The 22,042-nt window shown below is 38.0% G+C and overlaps 1 long non-coding RNA gene across 1 annotated transcript; it reads right to left on the bottom strand.

The window, feature by feature from the left end:
* Positions 1–1,155: 1,155 nt before the first annotated feature.
* On the bottom strand, positions 1,156–21,776 carry LOC124556858. Its single transcript, XR_006968708.1, has 4 exons — positions 21,762–21,776; positions 9,477–9,488; positions 1,668–1,778; positions 1,156–1,448 (listed from the first exon to the last, which is right to left on the bottom strand). It is a non-coding gene; the product is annotated as an uncharacterized LOC124556858 (long non-coding RNA).
* Between the last annotated feature and the right edge of the window lie 266 nt (positions 21,777–22,042).

Genomic DNA, 22,042 nt, shown 5'->3' with positions numbered 1-22,042 from the left:
ATACAGTGTGTGTGGTACTCGCGTGTGACAATATTGAGGGAGGAAGTGCAGGATCTCGTGTGGTGCGCCGCTTTAAATTGAGCAGAAGTGCTGCGTGTGGCAATTTGCGTGCCTTTGTTAGGCCTTCTGGCAAGGTGATTCTCCACCTGCTGGCTGACGAAGTGCTACACCTTCACTCCAGGACGGGACGTCGTCTTCAGCCACTGGCGTTGCTTGCTGACTTCACCATCGACGTACCGGGCTTCACCCCCTGGTCTCCTACCAGTCGACCGCTTCTGCCTGACGCAGAAGAACTGTGTGTTACCTTCCTAACTTCTCACCCCCTCCCCCCCCCAATTCACAGGGACGTACTCCATACTGCGCGGGGGGGGGGGGGGGGGGGGGCTATGTGGCGTAGAGCGCCATAAAAATCGATATTTGTTCTGTGCGTAAGTGTGCTATCTTTGAGGAGAGGGCTTTGGAGAGCATGTTGGACACTAACGGCAGTTAGCCTCCGGACTTGTATCTGTGTAGACGCTAAGTGTGAATAAATCTGTATATGAGAGAATTTTAGTTGTTTATTTACAACTATACCATATTTCCTCAGACTCAACACATTGTTCTTAACGGAACAAAATTGACACATGTAAATGTAATTTTGGGAGTATCCCAAAGGAGTTTTATAGGGCCATCACTGTTTATAAATTATATTAATAATCTAGTCTATAACGTCAGAGGCTTCATGAGGCTATTGGATCTAGTATTTACATCAATCTTGCATGATAATCTTGTTATCAGATGAAAAACTTTGTTGCAGAGATACTTTGTCTTGTTAGTCACCATAACAATATGGGTGTGCTACTAGACTAATTATGTGGAAGGATAATAGGAAATGGATGTCTTGTGTATGGGGAAACTGACATAATATAGTGAAACAATCTCATTTTGTTAAAGTACTGTTAATAGCAGATCTGATTACATTTTGTGTACTATTTTTGACATTAATTATGACAGCCATAGACATATTTAAAAAAGAAATATGAAAATAAAATAAAATAAACATAATTTTATTTTTGTGTAATTTTAATATGCAAAATGTTTTGCTGAAAAGTCTCACACATATGAAAATACTCACACTTAAATGGATGCTCATTATTACTCAGTAACTTAATCTACAATGTTTTTTAACACAGCCATTGGAATATGCAAATCAAATAGTAATATACTGACTTACAATTAGGTTAAAATCATGAGACTGTAATACATTTATGTAAATTAATCAAAATTATGCCTTTCTCTACACTATTTTCTATGATACTAGATATGACATTATGTTTGAAATGTGCTCGCAAAGAATTTTCCCACATTCATAGGATTTGGAAAAATATCCTGATAATCAGCTATCGGATAGTGATGTCCAGTCATATTTAATTATAGAAAGGTCTCCATTCATCACGCTCTTCTGGAAGCTGAAAAAAAGAAACTTGCTTTTAAAATATTGTCTGTTTTTTCTGATTGCCAGTAATATGTGTCATAAAAATATATCAACTGAAAGACCCAAGATGGTGATTGTTTTCACTTTTTTATTTGTAACACAAAATTTAATTGAAATTGTTCTACAAATGTAACTAAAAATTGAAATCTTTTAACTGGAATGAAATTATTTTTGTATTTTAAGGTAGTGTTACCTTTTGTTGTGCAAGGCGTTGTTGGCTAGCTAAGTAAAATTCCACACGCCTTCTGGTTGAATCTGCTGACCTAAGCCATGAGTAGCGGCCAAACTTTTTTCCCATATTGAACTGAAAAAAATTTGCAAAAATTATCATGACTTAGTCAAATAACATATAATTTTGTTATTGTCATTATTATAAGCAGATAAGCAGTCATTAGCACCCTACTTAGAGAGTGAGTGGACATCATGTAGTTATAATATGATGGACATAGAGAAATTATGGTCAAAGTTTAAACTATTGTAAATTGTGCTCTGGAGAAGTATGTGCTGAGTAAGTGGAATAAGAATGAAGAAGGCTCACCATGTTTTAATAACAAAATTCACAAAATGCAGGGATTGTTGCACTCTTGGGTCAAAAGAGAATGGTGAAATGATGTCAGATAAAAGTTAGTAGAAATTCATGCATCTATAAAAAGGTGGATGTGCAAAGAATACAACTTCCACTATCATACCTTATCAAAGGATCTTGCTGAGAGCCTGCAAAGTTTCTGGTCCTATGTAAAATCACTAAGCAGGTCCACAGCTTCTATCCTATCATTCATCAACCAGTCTGGTGTGACAACACAAGACAGCAAAATAAAGGCTGGAGTCTTAAATTTTGTGTTTAAAAACTCATTCACACAGGATGATCATAGAAACATACAGTCTGTTGTACATACTCCTGTATGGAGGACATAGAAATAGGCATTTCTGGCATTGAGAAGTAACTGAAAGAGTTGAAAACAAATAAGTCACCAGCTTGTGACATAATACCAATTCAGTTTTACAGAGAGTTCTTTGTGGCTCCTTACTTAACTTTCATTCTTCATGAATCTCTGATCCAGCACAAAGCCCACATGACTAGAAAAAAACCACAGGCGACTCCTGTATATAAGAAAGATAAAAGAACTGTCTCGCTAAATTATAGACCCATAGCCTTAACATCAGTATGCTGCAGAAATCTAAATACAATAAATTTCCTTGAAACGGAAAAGCTTCTGTCCATAAATCAGCACAGATTTAGAAAGCATTAATCCTATGAAACTCAGCATGCTCTGTTCTTGTATAACATCCTGTGAACCATAGATGAAGGGCAACAGGCAGGTTCATGTCCCTAGATTGATGGAAAGTGTTTGACACAGTATAAATGTAAAATGTGATTTATTAGTCTCATTACGTACATTGTACAGATCATATGATGTGTTGTACAGGAGACACATCAAGTTTACCAAAAATATAATTTATAATGATCTACAGAAATTCTTTTTACACTATTTTAAGAATAATGCCAATAAATACAACACTACAATATTTACTATAAATTAACAGGTTACCAATTTCCTATGTTATACACAGACAACACTGCAATATTAGCTATAGATTTTTATTGATCAAAGTGTCAGACTGTCTTCCATGAATTCTTCAATGGTGTAGTAACATTTCTCTATTAAAATATTTTAGAGTACATTTTTCAGCAAACCAAGGTCTGTTGTTAAGATGTTTCTTCCTTTTAATTTGTTATATATTTTTAGCCCCATGTACAGTGGTGTCTGAGCATATAACTTTAAGTGATGCAAAGGAAATTTGAAGTTTTCCTTGTGACAAGTACCATAGCTATGCTTAAAACGGAACTTTTCAAGATTATGTTGATTATTATATACAAAAATAAAAATTTCAAAAATGTACAATGAAGTACTTGTTAGTATTTTTAATTTCTTGAACAATGGGCATCATGACTCATTTTTATGGGCAACACACATGTTTCTAATAATTTTCTTCTGAATAATTAGTAACCTTGTGCTGCTTCTAGAGTTTCCCCATAATATTATCCCATACCGAATAACAGATTCAAAATAACTGTGGTTAGACTGTGTTTCTTGTGTCCATATGAGTGGCACCAGATAAAATAAACATTGCAAAAGCTAGGGAATTTAATTTATTTGCCAGGAAGCCTATATGTGTCTACAGTTTAAACTTTTATCAAGGTTTAGGCCCAAGAATTTCACATGGCTCACTTCTGTCACCAGTTGATTATTATGGGCTATTTGTACAGGACATATTGCTGACAATTTAGAGACAAATTTCATTATCTGGGTCTTAGTGACACTGAGCTTGAGACCATTTTTATGGAACCAGGATTCCAGTTTCCCCAGAACAGTTTCTATACTATCTGGAATCTTTTCTATTGTTTTCTATCAGGACTGAGGTGTCATCTGCAAACAAGACTGAATGAGCATCAATATTTAATGGTAAATCACTTATATATGGGAAATTGTTTTCCTTTCAGAGTGGTAGTTAACTGAATTTGATGTTAAAATAACTCTTTGTTTCCTTTCTGTCACATAAGAGTTGAACCACTGTAATGCAATATCTTCGATCCCATAGCTCTTCAGTTTGTGAAGTAATAATGAGTGGTTCACCGAGTCAAATGCTTTTGTTAGATCACAGAATATTCCTGAGATTTTTGTACCCTGGTCTAGTGATGTGCTTATTTTTTCTGTAAATTCTCTGATAGCATTTATGGTCCTTTTTCCTCCCACTGCAGACTTTTATCAAAGGTCCAAGCGTACTGAATAGGTTCACAGATATGTGACTGGCTGGAAAACTTCTTAAGTGATGCAAACCAGTATGTTGCCTTCAACAGCGAGTGATCATAAAAGAGACAAGAGTATGATCAGGAGTGTCCCAGGGAAGTGTAATAGGAATGCTCTTGTTCTCTCTATATATAAATGATCTGATGGAGAAGGTGTGCATCAGTTTGCAATTGCTGCTGATGCTGTAGTCTATGGGAAAATCTCTTTTTATGATGAATGACAGCTTCCTCTAAATCTAGAAAACTGTAAGTTAATGCAGTGTAGGAAAAATGCATTAAAAAATGCATGACAATATCACATTGATTAAATATCTAGATATAACATTACAAAGTGAAATCAAATGAAATGAGCACATAATGACAGGGAAGGCAAATGATCAGTTTTTGGGAGAGTTTTAGGAAAGTGTACCTCACAAACAAAGCCAATCCGAAGCCAACTTGGAACAGATAATTCAGAAGTCCACCAATAATGATAGAAATATATCAGATACAATGGCAAAAAGTAGATTTCACCTCTATGAGGATATTACATTTAAATTGATATCAGTGCCACTTAGGCAATAGTACCAACAATGAAATTAGATCTAATGGCAATAAATAGTCTTGACCTCTTTGAGAATGTCCAGTTTGAAACTTGTACTAGTGACCATGAGGTGGTTTTAACAACAATGCTTACCAAAGTACAAAGGGCAAATAAAACAAAGATTTATGTGTCCAGTGAACTTGTTAAAGTGGAAGTAGTCTCATATCTCAAAGAATTTGAAACATTTAGCTCTGGACAGGAGCATGCAGAAGACATGTGGCCCTGGTTTAGAAGAATAGTTGATCATATATTGGCTAGAAATGTATCTAGTAGAACTGTTCATGACTGGACAGATCCTCCATTGTATACAGTCTCTGCAAAGACACTTCTAAGGAAATACTGACTCTTGTACAACTAGACTAAAGAATTACCATGCCTTGTGTAGGCTGCTCTTAACATTATAACACAAATGGCTGCATTTGGAGTGATGTTTTAACTAGGAAGCATGGACTGTTGATGAATGGAATCACATCAAGTTCAACAATGAATTGCAGTTCTACACTAACCCAGATGACCATCATCACCACACTCGATGGCGACCTGAGGAGAGATCCCATTCTTTCAATGTTTTGGAGAGACACAGTGGTGTTACTCTTAGTGTCATGGTGTGGGAAGCCATTGAGTTTGACTTCAGGTGATGGTTGATTGAGGCAGGTGTGTCTATGAACTGTCTGCGTGATGTCAAGGTACTCCCATGGCTAGTATATGTGTGGGGCCAGTTCAGATGTCATCTCTGTCCCAGTGCCAATATCCAGGATGTCAAGGATCAGTTATGACCATTGTGGGCTAAGTTGCCTCAGTAGAGGATGCAATGTCATTAGGACATCCTTCCCAATCAAATCAGTGGTTGAAAATTTGACTTGATTTTGTAATCACTGAAGTGAAATCACATTCAGTTTCAATTCATGAAGTTTCATTTCATTTTCTCTTCCTTTTCTGATTGCTTCACTGTTTTTGCCAGGCAGAGTATATTTGAATATAGAGGAAACAATATTTTCCAAACAGCAAATTTTGTTGCCTCACCTTTTAGAGCATAACTAATTTCAGAACATAAATGGTTCCAATATCAAATACATACCATCAGGTTTAATTTTGCCAAAAGAATGTATTACTGGCATTTTCAGTGGTGATCGCTAGTGTATCACTTACTGAACACCTGTTGTAAGCTAATGCGTACATCTTAAAGGCTAAAAGGCTAAACTATATATCTTCTGTGTGAATATTACACACCCTTTAATATGTAAAATAAAGAAAAGACAGACACTCTCCTATAGCTGACACGTGTGGCGCATAGAAACAAGCAATAGAAACATAATTAGACTAGCTTTTGGGCTCTTGCTCTTTCTCTAGTAGAAGTAGATACATTCATGGACACAACCACACAGGTACCCAAATGCACATGCACATGACCATGGTGGGTAAGACTCACCATGGCCACAGCCATGTGCATTTGGGTGTCTGTCTGGTTGTGTGGATGAATGTGTGTAATTATACTATAGATAGAGCAAGAACTCAACACTTGTAAAATACTATTTCAACTGCATGTGTCTGCATGTAACATATCACACAGCCATAGGTGAATGGTTGCCTCTGCTTTATTTTATATATTATCCCTACAGGAGTTTTTATTGTTATTGGACATCCTTTAAAATAGATTGGGAACTAAACCAGGGATGTTGCCATCGACACCATGAAATTCATTATGTGAAGAGTCTCATTATGTGATGCTATTTACTTTTATTCGCTGAATGTTCATAAGAGAGAGAAGGGGTTGTTTGGGGGGGGGGGGGGGGGGGGAATGAGGGAGTGAGGGAGGGAAGGAGGGAGAGAGTGAGCAAAATTTTGATGCTGATTTTTTGAGAATAAGCAATACGCCTTTCAGAACAGTATTTTTCTTGAATGGGTTTATGACATTTGGGTCAAGTAACTGCTCTCTGCTAGATCCAGCATAATTCATGTTTTTATATAGCGTTTATTCAATTTCTTCCCATGTTTGACCCCATAGAAAAGATTCAGTACAATTATGCAAACATACTCATATGCACAGTGAATGATAAGATCATTATTCAAAATACACTGATTGTTCACTAAATTATACTTGCCTATCCAGCCTGTGTATTTGGCTGCACATAGCAATAGGACTGGTCTGTCATCAGATAGTGAGTATTAAAGTATGCTGTGGAACACAGTCATGTATGCATTTCTCCAGCAGATATCTAGAAAGTCACTTATGTCTTATCCAGATTACTCACAGAGAATCCAAATAAATCAACAAGTATGCATTTTTTCACTGAGAGTTGAAAAATGGCCTGTTGGTTTGGCATCATATTCTTCATTTGCCCTAGGTGTGTGTTTGGTATCATGTGAATGAAACTGTTGCCCCATTATGTATGACATACATAGAGCAAGCCTTGAGTGTTGATTATGTTTGTGTAGCAAGAAATTGCATTCCTGAAAGGAATGGAAGACTGATTCCCAATATTTCAATCTTATTTACTGATATGGGATCTTGACTGTTGCAGTATTTACTAAACATTAGTAGTACCATTTGAGACAAAACCTAATGTACATTCTGTGCAAGAGTGGTTTTAAGAACATGGACTCGTGTTATGTGGAATGACACCCATATTTACCTGATTTCAATCTCACAGAGAACTTATAATTGCATTACATATAGCTGATGATAAATGCAAGACTACCAGTGTCATATTGTTGTGCATCCAAAGTCCTAGGGCTCTTTTTCCCTGACTATTAATATGGCTTTCAACTGTGATTCTGTTGGGTGTACGGGGCAAAATCCAAGTTTCTCTGTGGTTAAGATTCCATGTTAAACTGCAGGACAGCCTACAGATAATCAGACAAGCCCATTCTCAGGTTAAAGGAAGGCAAGGACTCCAGTGAGTTTAGTAAATCACTCAGGTATTTAAAGCAAGTCTTTGTATTGATGACTACTTTGGTTACAATAATGTGAAAAATGATAATTCTGATGGAAGAAAGTCAAACATATACATTCTTCCATGTGTTTATAGCTCCATAGATAAAAACAACTCGACTAATTTGCAAGAACATTGCTGCCAACATACGACCTTCTTGGTAATTTCCTTTTCTACACTTATTAAATTTATGCTATAGCAAAAACTTGCACAAAGTATGTTCATAATAAAACTTAGAAATAGCAAAGTGATTTTACAGTGGCTGGACAAAAATTTGGACACACCACAAGGAATGAATGTTTGAACATGAATGCAAATGCTAGCCAAACCTTCTGGTTTGTGCTGTTGTATTTAACCATGAATGGTACCTGTCTGATGTTCCAAGTGTCAGTAATGATCAAAACAGTGTTCTGTGTAGTTGTGGGTGCCTTATGTCAGAGCTAAGAGGATTCAAACATGTTCATATTGTTAGTGCTCATATGATGGGTGCTTCCACAAACAAGGTAGCCAAAATATTTGGTGCTTTACGAGGTACCATATGGAAGATTTATACCACATACGGGGAAAGTGGAAAAATATCATCTGCTAAGAGAATGTAGGAGAAAGTGTGTGTTGAGTAATCATGACAAGTGATCATGAGGAGAATTAAGAGGATGACAGCTGCAAATGTCACTGCAGAACTGAATACCACACATGTGAACCCTGTCTCACGGCACCAATGCTATAAAATCTGGACCATGGAGCAATGAAATAATTTCATTTGGTCAGGTGAGTCTTGTTTCACACTGTTTCCAAGCTCTGGCTGAGTTTACTTCCCAAGAGTGAAACATGGTGGGAGTTTGATGATGGTTTGGGCACCCATATCATGGTATCTAATGGGCTCCATGGCTACTTTGCAAGGCCGCATTACTGCTAAGGATTATGTGACCATTTTGGCTCATCAAGTGCAATGTTTGTTCCCCAATGGTGAAGCTGTGTTACAAGATGATAGGGCCCCTAGTCACAAAGTTTGCATCATCCAGGATTGAGTTTGTGTGCACAAGACTGAATCAGTGCACTTCTCCTGGCCACCACAGTCACCGAATCCCAATATTATTGAGTCTTTGTGGTTTATGTTGAAGAGAAGGGTGCACAATTACCATCCACCTCCATCAACATTATGTGAACTTGCCACTATTTTGCATGGAGAATACTATAAGATTCTCTCAAAAACTACACAGAAACTGTCTTTATCCAGTCCAAGATGGCTGGAAGCTGTTTTGACTGCCAAAAGCTTTCCTGCACCATATTAGGCATGGTAATGTGTTGTTCTTTGGTGTTTCCATATTTTTGTCCCCCCCCCCCCCCCCCCCATATATACCAAATTAAATGACAAGAAATGTGTACCAACAAATTTCAAATGGTTCAAATGGCTCTAAGCACTATGGGACTTAACATCTGAGGTCATCAGTTCCCTAGACTTAGAACTACTTAAACCTAACTAACCTAAGGACATCACACACATCCATGCCCGAGGCAGGATTCGAACCTGCGACCGTAGCAGCAGCACGGTTCCAGACTGAAGCGCCTAGAACCGCTTGGCCACAGCGGCTGGCACTAACAAATTTAAAAATTTCTATGTTAACAAGAGTGAAATTGCAAAATCATAATGAAAATTATGGCACAGCTAATACTTACAGAGCCACAGTTCTTTTCGGGAGTGCAGCATGAAAAAAAAGGATTTTTCAGTTATATTAAAAATGACTTTCTTATTTATTTTATAAAGTTATTTTGAGGAGATAAATTTAACACACTCTGATTCATTGTTCTGGGCAAACACATTCTTATATGATATTGTTCAACTTCTTTTGGTAGAAAAGTTACTGTATAGTATGGTAATTATAATGTTTGACACTTAGGACAAATAAATTAAAGGTTTTACTCATATATTACAAATCAATAACTTGTCACTGAAGACAGTGATATACATACATGCATACATTATAACTTGTAGATAACACCACAAAAAGGAAATCTGAAGGATGTAGAATAAATCAAGGCTTAAGTTACGAGAGAAAATAAGTGCCCAAAAATGATATCTGTAAGTTGCATTAAAACATTTTTAGCTGTTGTTAATTTTCTGTAATCCTTTCACACTTAAAAATAGTGTAATAAAGGTAACGGAATTAGGAGAAAACAATTACTTTGGAAACACTACTATCTTTCACTTACTCTGTTTAGTTGTGATTTATCAACTGCCATTTGCCTATTATCCACATGGCTACATTGTTAATTATCAATGAATGACATTTAAATACATGGTTTAAGAATGTCCTGTTTAGAAAGAAATTTTTTCCTTGTTGCAGTGTATATGCTGCATTGATTTTATAAAAATAACGTAAAACTGTTTGTTGGACAGGATTTGACCCTATATCCCAGCATTTTGTGTGCAGTGCACTACAGAGTATGCCATCAAGTTATGTCTCACAGACTGACTCAGTTCTTCAGCTTATCATGAGCTCCTCCCTTTTATTTAAACCCTGCAGAGGTTCCTCACAGTGCTGTGAGAGTAGCACCTCTGAGAGAAACAATGTAGCAGGGAGTGTAGCTTAATCTCAGCCTCAGGGTTGTCAATGAGTAAGAACTCTTTCACTCTTTGGAAAGTACATGCTGTATTGTTTATATATGACAAATTAGAAATTGTGTGGTGAATCCACCTTGGCTCTTGTGGACAATGTGCTATCGTATTAACTATTTAAGCATATTTCATGGACTGAAATCTTGGATATCAGGATTCTGTTTATGTGTTGTGCTTGTTTGACACAATGAAGCATAATGGTACAAAAAACACAGTTGGCTGGAATTAACTGTGATTGTTTCATTGGTAGATTAGTGGCAGGCCACAGTCAGCACCCATTATTTAACAGCCATGGAGAAGTATCCCGGAAGGACAATACATTGGACAGCAGTACAGACATTTACAGAATAAAAAATATGCTTCAGTTGCCAGTAATTTTCATAATTTATTCCATGACTGATTTCGAAGCATAAAGCTTCATCTTCAGGTGCCACAAAATAATTATGGGAACATAAATGTGCTTGGGTCAATCAGTCATGGGAGGGGGATCTCACCCACATCAATCAACACATGGACACATGGGAGCATAGGATCGGCAACCTCAGTGCATACCCGGACAGCATGACATAGACTTACCCATCATGTTGTTCAGGCAGGCTGTTCCCAAATTATTTGATGACACCTGAAGATAAAGGTTTAAGCTTCAAAACTGACCGTGGAATAAATTAAGAAAATTAGTGGCAGCTGAAGTGGATTTCTGTTCTATAAATATATTCCTCAGTTGAAGACATTCACCTGGTCAAATATTTTGTACAGATATTGTTGACTAAATGCCATAACCTAGTCCCAGGATCAGTATCTTACCTCAAGTTCCCTATGATGTCCAATCAGTAAAGCACCAGCCCTGTGTAGAGACACTGCATAATCTTCTGGGACACCCATCTGCTACCTAACTTCGTATCATCATTCTTGAGAGAGGCTCTCTATGCAGAGCAACCTGCCAATTGAATTTCCCCCTCACAGAGGGATCACTTGTTTCAGTGAGTGTGGTGTATTGACCACAATGAGTGGACACAGAAATAATGTTTTAGTGCCCTGTCCAGAGGTGGGTCAAATTCAGCATGTAGATAGGTGCTCACCATCTGTTAATCTGGCACACATGTGAGACCCATAACACTTGTCCCTGGGATGACATCATGGAAAGATACATTTCATGGTATGTGCTTCTTAAGGTTAGTTGTGCACTAGTCTATAGTGTTTTCTCACATGAAGGAAAAAAGTATGAGTTTGTGCACTATGGCACTCTACTAAACAATTTCAATGCTGTATGATGCTTTTCCCCCAGAGGAAGAGGGAAAACACATGCCAGTGTGCAGAACATTATTAAGTTTCAATATGGACTTTGTCAATACTGTTTTGTCTGAACTTTACTTGTCAGAGCTTGGAAAATTAGACATAAGAGAAGTACAAAGTTTGGGGTTCATTTGCTTGTCAACAAAATACTAAATAAGGGCTACTTTTACAAAATAAATTTTGAGTTATAAGAATACCATCAGAAGGTTTTCGCTATCAGTGGCTTTCTCTTTGCTGATTATAGCCTGTTGTGCAATACTGTTTGAATGATGGTACTAAAAACAAGAGGTTGTCAAAATATAAGTATTTCCTTTCCTTTTTAGCAAAATGTCCTGACCAGATGTTTTTGTTGTGCCACCTCTTTAGAGAACCTGTTCTTCATTTTTCCCATTTGCTGACATGTAAGACTAATTCTGAGATGGTGCCTTTGAAAAGACCATGGCGAATTTTCTGGCTCATCCTTGCCCAATTGGTGCTTATGCTCTCACTGTAGTGACTTCACCACTGATCTCACTTTATACCCCACACTCCTTCTTTTCTGCTGTGTCCACCAAAAGGTATGGTGCACAGCAATACACAGATAGTGACACCACATAGCAAGGTCAGCCTCCAGGGACATGAAAAATAGTTATGGTCAGATCACATAAAGAGCACACAAAGCTCAGACATGTTCTCCTCCCATTTTACATCACACAAACAGTTCCCAAGCGAACATCCAAAGATGGATATAACTGTATGAATAGCTCCACTCCAACAGTGTTTATAAACAGTTAGCCACTTAGTTTGACAATATCAACACTGCACCTCAAGACAGCATTTTTAGTTATCGTTCACTTGATTCTGGACTAGATCACTGTTCGAGAGTTGATCAGTGCAAGTGAATATTTGAAAACATTGCTAAGCATCATCTTCACAATCAAGTTACATAATTTATAGTTTATATTAATAAATCATTCAAAACCATTGCTAATTTCATTGCTTTCAATTTTGCCATAGTTTGCCCCATGGTGAGACTGTATAGTTGCTGTTTACAGCAAGAAACCTCAATAGTAGAAACTACTTTTGGTGATATAGTGTTCTCTTCCTGTCATATTTATATGTTTGCCTCCATAGGTGTTTGGCAAATAGAATATTTACTATCTGCCATTTTTGTGCATATCACACAAGAACGATAAAACATAAATTAATATGAAACAGGCTAACATTCTCTCAAACTACAGTTCTTTCATTCATAAATGTTCATGCAGGAGATGATGTCTTCTACATTACTAAAATGACTCAGAAAAAAGTATAAGCCAACTATAAAAGACGCTACAGAGTCAAATATAAGGCCATTATGTGAGAGAGATATTTTAACATTTTGTGGTACTGAACATTTCACCTTTCCAGTGTCTACCTAGGTGAGTGACTTTGAACATATGCAATATGTGCTTTATATGGTATATACCTTGTGATAATACAGACTCAAAAACGTTCCAAAATACCACAAAGTCTGTTGTATAAGTTGTTTGTAACATGAAAGAAAAAAATATATATAATGAGACCCTTATACCTACTCCTTAAGCAAACACCAGCCATATGATCAATGCTAATTTGTGTATTTAACTGAAAAATGATAGATGCATAATGGTTATTTGATACTTTCATGACTGATAGGGCAGAAACTGTTAAAATGTTATGCTGAGTGATGCCATACTGTCAAGATTCCTCAAAATGTTCTGATGTATTTCAGTGTATGTGGGGCTTTTCTGTAGTCTATGTGTACAATGTTTCACACATTAAAATTACTGATGAGCTTTGTATTAATTAAAATGTATATTTGCTCATTTTAGATACAGTGGTTAATGCCAGATGCTAATGTCAATAAAGTTTGCTGAGTGACATGCATAATTCATGCATGAAAGTTGTTGTTCTGATTCCTGATCTCGTATGGATTTAATATGGGGCAGGGAAGTATGGAGTGAGGTCAAATGAGGAACTATTCCAACAAAGAACAAGTTTTATGGATGTGTCTGTAACTCAAAAAATGTTGGATAAAAATGTTTGGATCAAGGAACAAGTAATTTTTATATCAAGAAAATTCAACATGTCCTGGGTTAGTAGGTCTACAAGAATGCTATGAAAACAGGTAAATATGAGGGAACTTGCATACTAATGCAAAAAAAAAACATTAGCTAGTGATCATTATCAGCAGAAAAATTTAACATTTTATTTTCTTCTCTAAAAAGATTGGATATAGATAGCCAGTACTTCCACAAAGTATAAGATACTCATGAGACATGTTTCCACATTTTGTTGTGCATAACTTTCCAGTCCTTCAATTGCTAATAACTCATAATTTATTGTCTTGTATTCATAAGAAACCTCTGTTGTGCAATTGAATGAGAACACTGTTATTCAGCAAATAAGATTTGCTTTTACATATTGTGGTTTGGTGGCTAAGTGTCTGACTACCATACTATATGTCCAGGATTCAATCCGCAGATTTTTTCATGGCACTTTTGCACATTTCACTTCTGGAAACCATTTGTAAATGTTAAAAATGCAATGTTGCACCAAGGTTTGGAGTACACATTAAACTGTAGCTCTGACTGTAATTGGCTGGGCAATTCATTCATAGGCTGATGGAAGGCAAGGGCATACCAACATTTAGTTTGAGGATGATCAGTATATTTCAAACTACCATCAGGGGGTAACTTGCTTGTACCTACTCTGCACTGTGGCTGTTTTGAATTTTAGACATCATATTGTGGCATTGTTTCACAACCCTTTATTGCATATGAGCTATGGCTTTTCTGTATGTCTAACTTTTAACTATTCAAAATTTTCATCACCCTGCTGAAAACAGTTAATTTATTCATAATCTGTATACAAACACAATCACTTGTGTTCTGAGTAAATATATAAAGTGTCATTACACTTTACACAATATGGACAATTACAAGAGAGCAGAATTTATGCAGGATGTTTTAAACAAATTTCCTTCTTCTTGCAGGAGATAGTATTGGTAAAAACTAGAAAAAAAGTTGTGTAACACACTACCCAGGTGGGGAAATGCCACTAGGTAGTTGCTATGGAAAATTGTGAGTGGCTAAGAAAGACCACATGGATGGTGGATAACCATACACAAACTGAAAGGAATTTGAACATGAAGCCAAGAATTGTTAACAGCATACAAACAGAACTTAAATGGCAAACCAAGAAAAATAACCAAGAAGTAACATGTCATTGTGTGCAAACAGTACCATTGGTGATTTCCCTCATTGCCTGTGCTACCAGAGGGTCTTGCCAATGGGCATGGTGTCCACACCACATGTGGTGTGGCCATAAAACCATACAATTCAGGATGGTCAATGCTTGTGTGTTCATCTCAACTTCAGTGTCTGAATGAGCAACAATACTAAAGCCCTACCTCCTTTAATAGGCATGTGGCATATGCAGGTGCAAAGACCCACAATTTATACTTCTGATTTTTTTCTGAGAAGCAGAACCCAGATGTTAATATCGAAAGGGCAATAATATTTAGCCTGTACACCTGCTGTATATTAAGACTACCGACAGAAATTGAACATTTGCGGTTGAAGTAGAATACAATTTTTTCTGAATAATAGTTCCTGAGGATGTTTGCTCCACAAGATGGGGCAAAGATCCATGATATGGACATTTGTATAAATTAATTAAAAGCTGAGTAAATTCATGTATTATACACTCTTGTTCAGAAAAAAACATCTTGAATGACTACAGATATGATGTTCATATTCACAGGACATGTACATTAGTATGTTCTGCAGAAATGATTAGCATTTGAACCATGTCGGCCAAAGGGTTCAAGATCAACATCAATATTGTGACACAACACCGTCTACCAGTAAAATGTGCCTGCAGCTCTCATTGTCACTATAAACCAAAAGTAATTGATTAGAGTGACTTAAGTAGACGTGCAGGATGCCTGGCAGATGTATGCACAATCTGTACCGTCAAATCAGTGCATTTTTGGCATGAGAGAATGTGATGCATCCATGCATCCATCCAGGAAATTGCTACTCATATGGGATGAAGTGTTTCAGCAGTGCAATGGGTGTGTGCAGAATGGTTCACAGAAGGCCATAGAACAGATGAGATGGGTCAGGTTGTACCACCCAGACACTCCCGAGAAGACTGACACCTCATCCAAATGGCATTGCAGGACAGATCTGCATCCTCCTTGTCTCTGGCACAGCAGTGGAACACTGTAACACATCATACACTATTAGGGGTGGCAGTTCATCAGTGTTTATTACGACATGGGTTACATGCATGTCGTCCACTTCTCTGCCTATCTTTGACGAACGTGCAGAAACATACTAGACAGCAATGGTGTATGGAATGACATTACTGGGATAGGAATGGCATCACATAGTGTTTTTGGATGAATCCAGGTTCTGTTTGTTTAAAAATGATGGTTCGCTGCAGACAGTGACTGCATTTGCACAAGACATGCAGTGCCAACTCAAGGCCTTATGGTGAGAGGTGCTATTGGGTACAGCCACAAATCACAGCTGATGCATGTTCAAGACACTAAGATCAGTGTGACCTATGCAAATAACACCCTGTGGCCCTAGCCATACCCTTTCTGCACAACACCCCAGACACCATTTTTCAGCAAGACAACACATGCCCACATTATGCTGCATGAACACATGCCTTCTTAGTGTCACAGGGTGTCAGCCTGTTGCCCTGGTCTGGCAGATCACCAGACTTGTCGCCAACGAAAAGTTATGGGACATGGTGAAACGTCAGATGCTATGCTGTGACCCAATCACAGATGAACTTTGGAACCAAGTGAACACAGCGTGGATGGGTATGCCACAAGATGCAATTCATACCTTATATACATCAATGCCATCACACATGGAACAAGTTATCAGAGCCCATGGTGGACCCTGTGCCTATTAGGTAACAGGGCACATCCTGAACCGAGGTGACTGAAATGCTAAACATTTCTGCAGAACATACTAATTTACATGTCCTGTGAATATGAACGTCCTATCTATAGTTGATCCAAGTATTCTATTTTTTTCTGAACATGAGTGTCTTAAAGAAATACCACATGATCACAAACAACATCATTTTTAACATTACTATAAGGATTGCCCAAGTTCACTCAGATCATAAAAAGTAATTTTATCTTGAAAATGTCCAGAACTGCTTTGAACTGGGGGGAATATATTTTACACAGGAACTCCCCAGACAATGCGATTCTCACCAATATATCACTAATGATGTAGCCATCATGCAGATGAGCTGTCACTTTAGCGACACAGAGATGGAACGTGTTTTTAGTCTTTCAGTAGACATTAACCACAGCAAAGTCACCAGCATGGAGATCTTTGAGTATGAACTGTTACTGTCTGTTTCATCTTCAAACAGGTTTTCTGGATGCTCGCTGCTTCCATCAAATGACATTCTGGAGTCTGATTCACTACAGGACTCAAGTTCTACAGTTCTTTTTTTTTGAGGTCACACATTTGGCCAGAAAATGCACCTCTGAGTTTTCTTCCCACATTTTTCCTTTTCCTGATAACTCTTTTCTTTTGTCTCTTCTTTCAATCTCTCTTTATTTGGTATGGATGTAAGCAGAGTAGATTTGAGACCCCTGCCCCTACATTTATTTTTAACTGAAATTTTTGGAGATGGGATGGTATCACCTGGTGGAATCACAGTTGTAGTTTGCTGAATATCATTTGAAGGCCTAGCTGGAGAGTGTTAAAATTGCTCATTGAAAGGTACAGAGGCAGGTTCAGGGATTTGTGCAGTTGGCCCATCCTGATTACTTTCTGAATCAGAAGCACCAGCTGATTCTTCAGGGAGAGCACTGTTATTGTTAGGACTTGGACTGACTTCAAATACATTGAGTAGCTGTACATCATGATCGTTCTTGTCAGCTGCATCTGCTTCCTCTTGATCTGTCACTTCAGCTGGCAATAAATCTTCTTTGGTGAAGATACTGGCATCAGCTGGGGAAATTCCTGTCACTCTGAACCCTTTAGTGGCTTTTTTTTCACATTTGCATATTTCTGAAAAGCATGAGTTACCTAGTATCAGCAAGAATGGGTTGTCTTCTGTTGGATTGACATGCTTCCCAAAGTGCTTCAAAAACACAAGAAATGTATCTGTGTTCACGTACCTGAATCAGTCACAGCCATCCCAGGTCCAGTTGGGACAGCTTAAATCAGGATTGGACTCGGTCTTTTCCAAGAAAATATGAAAAATGTTGGAAGACAATATCCTGCAGCACTCATACCACATCACTGTTTTACCTTGCTTAGCTTAAACATTTTGGACAATCAGACATCTGATTTGGTGGACAATCATACACTCTAATGAATTCTATCAAAGTTTGAAAATACAGATCTACCTGCTGTTTATTGAAACCCATAGTCCTAGCAATACTGATTTTTCTTCAGGCTCTCAGGGACAGATGATTTCTCTTTGTGAACTCTCTTTCACAGTCGGTTCTCGGCAATTTTGTTCTTTATGAGAATGGATGAGATTTTCCATTCCTTTCTGCATATTCAAAGGTAAGACAGGATAGAAATTTAAAATCAAGCCATAAAACAATTCCTGTTCTACCTCTGGCATAAATACATGTTTAAAATGGCCCAGAAACTCCAGATCTCTGCCAGCTTTCAATTGCTTCCTAATTGTGGATTCATCATAACCAAGTGTGCAACCGATTTCCCTGAAAGATGTGCCATTTCCCTTCATCAGACGCCTCATTTATAGGTGCCACTGTCAGTGGCATCAAGCCAAGACTTTTTTGTTACAGTTCATAAAATAATTTATATCAGGACTCTAACACATAAGATACTGAATGCTGACAACTGTATCATTGACATGTGTGAAAATATGCTTTACCTCATAATTATAAGTCGCATGGCCATAGACACACAAAATTTCCTGACTAAGACGTGCACCGTACTGGCTTCCTGATCACATGACTCTACCATTTTTATGAACAATGAGGCGCTTTTAAGACACAATATGATCTTTGCCCCATGCCAATCTTTACCCCTGTATACATTAGGGTCAGAAATCAGCAGATCTGTGCTTCATCCACTGGGGCAATGAGAAGCATTGGGTGGGTAGCCCTGCCTGTGACTCCAATGGTGTCTCAATTTCTGGGGTTTCCATCCCTGTGGCATCTTGCTCACTTGCTGCCTGGTCCACTGGTTATTCATTTGAAGCCTGGTCCACTGGAGGCTGTGGTTTGCTGCTGAGACATTGAGACTATCTGTGACTGCAGTATTGGAGGAAATAATTCACCCTCCATGGGATGCCAGTCCTGCACCAATTCAGTAGTTGGCTGCTGCTACTACTGGTAATGATGGTGTGGACACAGGTTGTATGGCACTATGGCTGTGTCCAGGGTGCAAACCTAGAGGTGCTGGCTGTCAGTGGGGGTGGCCTAAAACATGCTAACTGATAATGGTGGGGTTGGAAGTCCACCAGTGCTAGCTCAAAGAGAGAGGAGGACCCCTGCATATGTCACAGCCACAATTGGTTCCAGTGACAAATCACGAGCTGCTGCATGGCCTAGAATGATGTCTGGTGCCCATCCCATCTTTTGGCCAAGCATGTGAGCCCACATAGTGCCACTGTGCTAGTAGTGGACGTGTAACTTGGGCTTGGAGTCCACAGGGCAGTATGCAGCAGATCTAGGAGTGTGTGTAGCCAGTGCCCACACAGCACTTCAACTGGGGTTGTCCATTGACTGGGATGGACTGATATGTGGCAATAAATGCTGTTAAGGCCTCATCAGTAGGCAACAATGCTAGTGTCTTTCTCATTTACTCCTTGAAGGTTTTGGCCATCTGTTCCACATTTCAGTTCAATATCAGGTGAAAAGGAATGGTGATCAAGTGCAATAGTCCACTGCACTGTCAGACATCCTCAAATTCTGCTAAAGCAAACGGAGATCTGTTGTCAGATACTAAGATGTGGGGACCTCAAACTTAGGCAGATAGAGAAGTGTGATCATGCATCAGCATTTGTATGCTGTACAGCGGTCCAAAAATGAATTGGTTTGTAAGTAATTGGAGCTTATTCCCATACAGGAAAACATGGAACTTTTTAAAGACCTACAAAATGTCCAACACCTCCTTCTTAATTTATGAACAGTTTGGCTGTATCTGCATCTGTGAGAGTGTCTTAGACACAAAAGCTATTGGTTGCTCTGTACCATCAGCTTTCTTATGTGAGAGGATGACCCCAATCCCATATTGTCATGCATTTGTTGCAACGTTCAGGAGCTTGCCTGGTGTGAATGTCACTAAGCATTGGGCTGTGTTTTCAACTGCAAGAGTACTTTGTGACACTTGGGAGACCAAAGAAACAGAACACATTTCTTTGTCAGGTGTGCCGCCTCATGAATTAACTTCATGTAGCAGTTTAGCAGTTCACTTTCTCCAAGAAAAGACTGCAATTATTTTAAGTTTTTTTTTAAGGCTGGCAGGTTGTTGATTTAGTCAACATGCTTTGCAATCAGCATGATACCTTTGCTGCTCAACATATGCTCCTAATACTGCACTGACAGCACAGAGAACTTGCATCTGTCTAGGTTACAACTGTGCTTGTTCTCCAGCAGTCATAATGGTGTTTGTAAGTTTTGCAGAAGTTCTTCCCTAGTAGAACCCGTCACCCAAATGTCACTGAAATAGTTTATGCTCTTCAGAATACTGAAAGTTAGTTATCTGCATGTCTTTGGAAAATTTCTGCTGCTGAGGCTACTCCAAAAGGCAACCTCTTGCATTAAAATGTCCCAAAAGACATATTTATTATTAGTATTTTCTGTGTGACTGCATCTAGAGGTAACTGCAAGCATGTATCCTTCCAATCAGTATTTAAACCACACTGCCATCATGTTAACTTTGCTGAAAGTTTCCTTGGGTAAGGGATTGAGTAAATCTCAACTTCCCTTTGCACATTAAGTATGGCTTTAAAATCACCACAAATTCTGGTGGACTCATTTGCTTACCTTACTGTGGCCATGGGACTAGCTGAGACTGATGCACTTACCCCCAATTCCTGTAACCTGTCTAACTCAGCTTTTACTGCATCACTCACTGTGAATGTAACTAACTGTGGGTGACAAAATTTAGGCACAGCAGACTTCTTGAGTGAAATGTGCACTTCAAAATAATTGGCCCTGCCCATTGTTGTTTAGAATAGGTGCTTATAATTCTCTTACAATGATTCAGAATGAAGGAACAGTGTTGAGCTGGTTGCCAGGTACACCTCACTGAATATTTGAAAAGCAAATGTGACAAATGAATCTAATTCAAAAAATTTACAGCCAACAGCAAATTTATGACCAACAAAGTTATTTGTTATTCCACAATCTTGTATTTTTCCTACATGGTATTTTGCCCTCATAAGAATGTCGTTTACCAGCTATATGAAATAACCTGCTACTGTGGCACCTGTAGATAGGGAGAGCACAAATGTTGATAGGTTTCTTTCTTAATCAAATAAACTACAATGTATTCAACTTGAATTCAGTTGTAATACAGTTGATATCTAACTCAATCAAGAATTTATTAGGCCCTTACTTGGTTCTGCTATGACTGGAGTTTTAAAGTAAACACTAGACTTGGTCAGGTTCTACCGCCTGCACTGTATTGGCAAACACCAGTGCATCGGTCAGCAGTGTTGTTTTCCTGCTTTGGCACACAGCTGACAAGTGACCTCACTTGTGACAGGCACAGAATGTGCCAAGAAATATGGACACTGGCAAAAGAACTCATAATCCACTAAAATATTATCATAATTCATTCCCAGAGGTTACTGTTACAGGGAAGTATGGCTTTTCCAAATAGTCAAAACTGGATTTTGAAATATTGATTACAAAATATCTTAAGTACTTAAGAAAAGTGCAATAGATCCTACTGTGTTCTTGCATGTAATGTGATATTTATATATAGAGTCAGAACTCAGATCCTCAGAATAAAAACAAAATTATAACCACAAACTGTAGTATTATTGCAACAAAACTACTTGCCAATGATACTTACTCTGCTGTCCAACTGAGCAAGCATGGAAAATAGAACATTGTTTGATGTCATTACTTCAAGTGAACAACTACTTTTTGAAGTTAGTAATCAAAAGTATTTAGCAAATTCAAATATGTATCAAAGCATTGCTTACTGTCATGTGGCAGTTATGGTACACAATAAAACTGACTGAATAAAACTTCTTATTTGAAACTCTGCTTTAATAAAGATAACATAAAATAATTCTACAGATCTATCATAGCATACTTAACTTCTGACTTCCATTTTCAATTAGCAATATC

The sequence above is a fragment of the Schistocerca americana genome, chromosome X (genome assembly GCF_021461395.2).
Source record: "Schistocerca americana isolate TAMUIC-IGC-003095 chromosome X, iqSchAmer2.1, whole genome shotgun sequence".
In the NCBI taxonomy this organism is placed as follows: Eukaryota; Metazoa; Arthropoda; class Insecta; order Orthoptera; family Acrididae; genus Schistocerca; species Schistocerca americana.
Note: the sequence above shows the minus strand (reverse complement) of the source record. Positions and strands in the feature narration are given on the sequence as shown.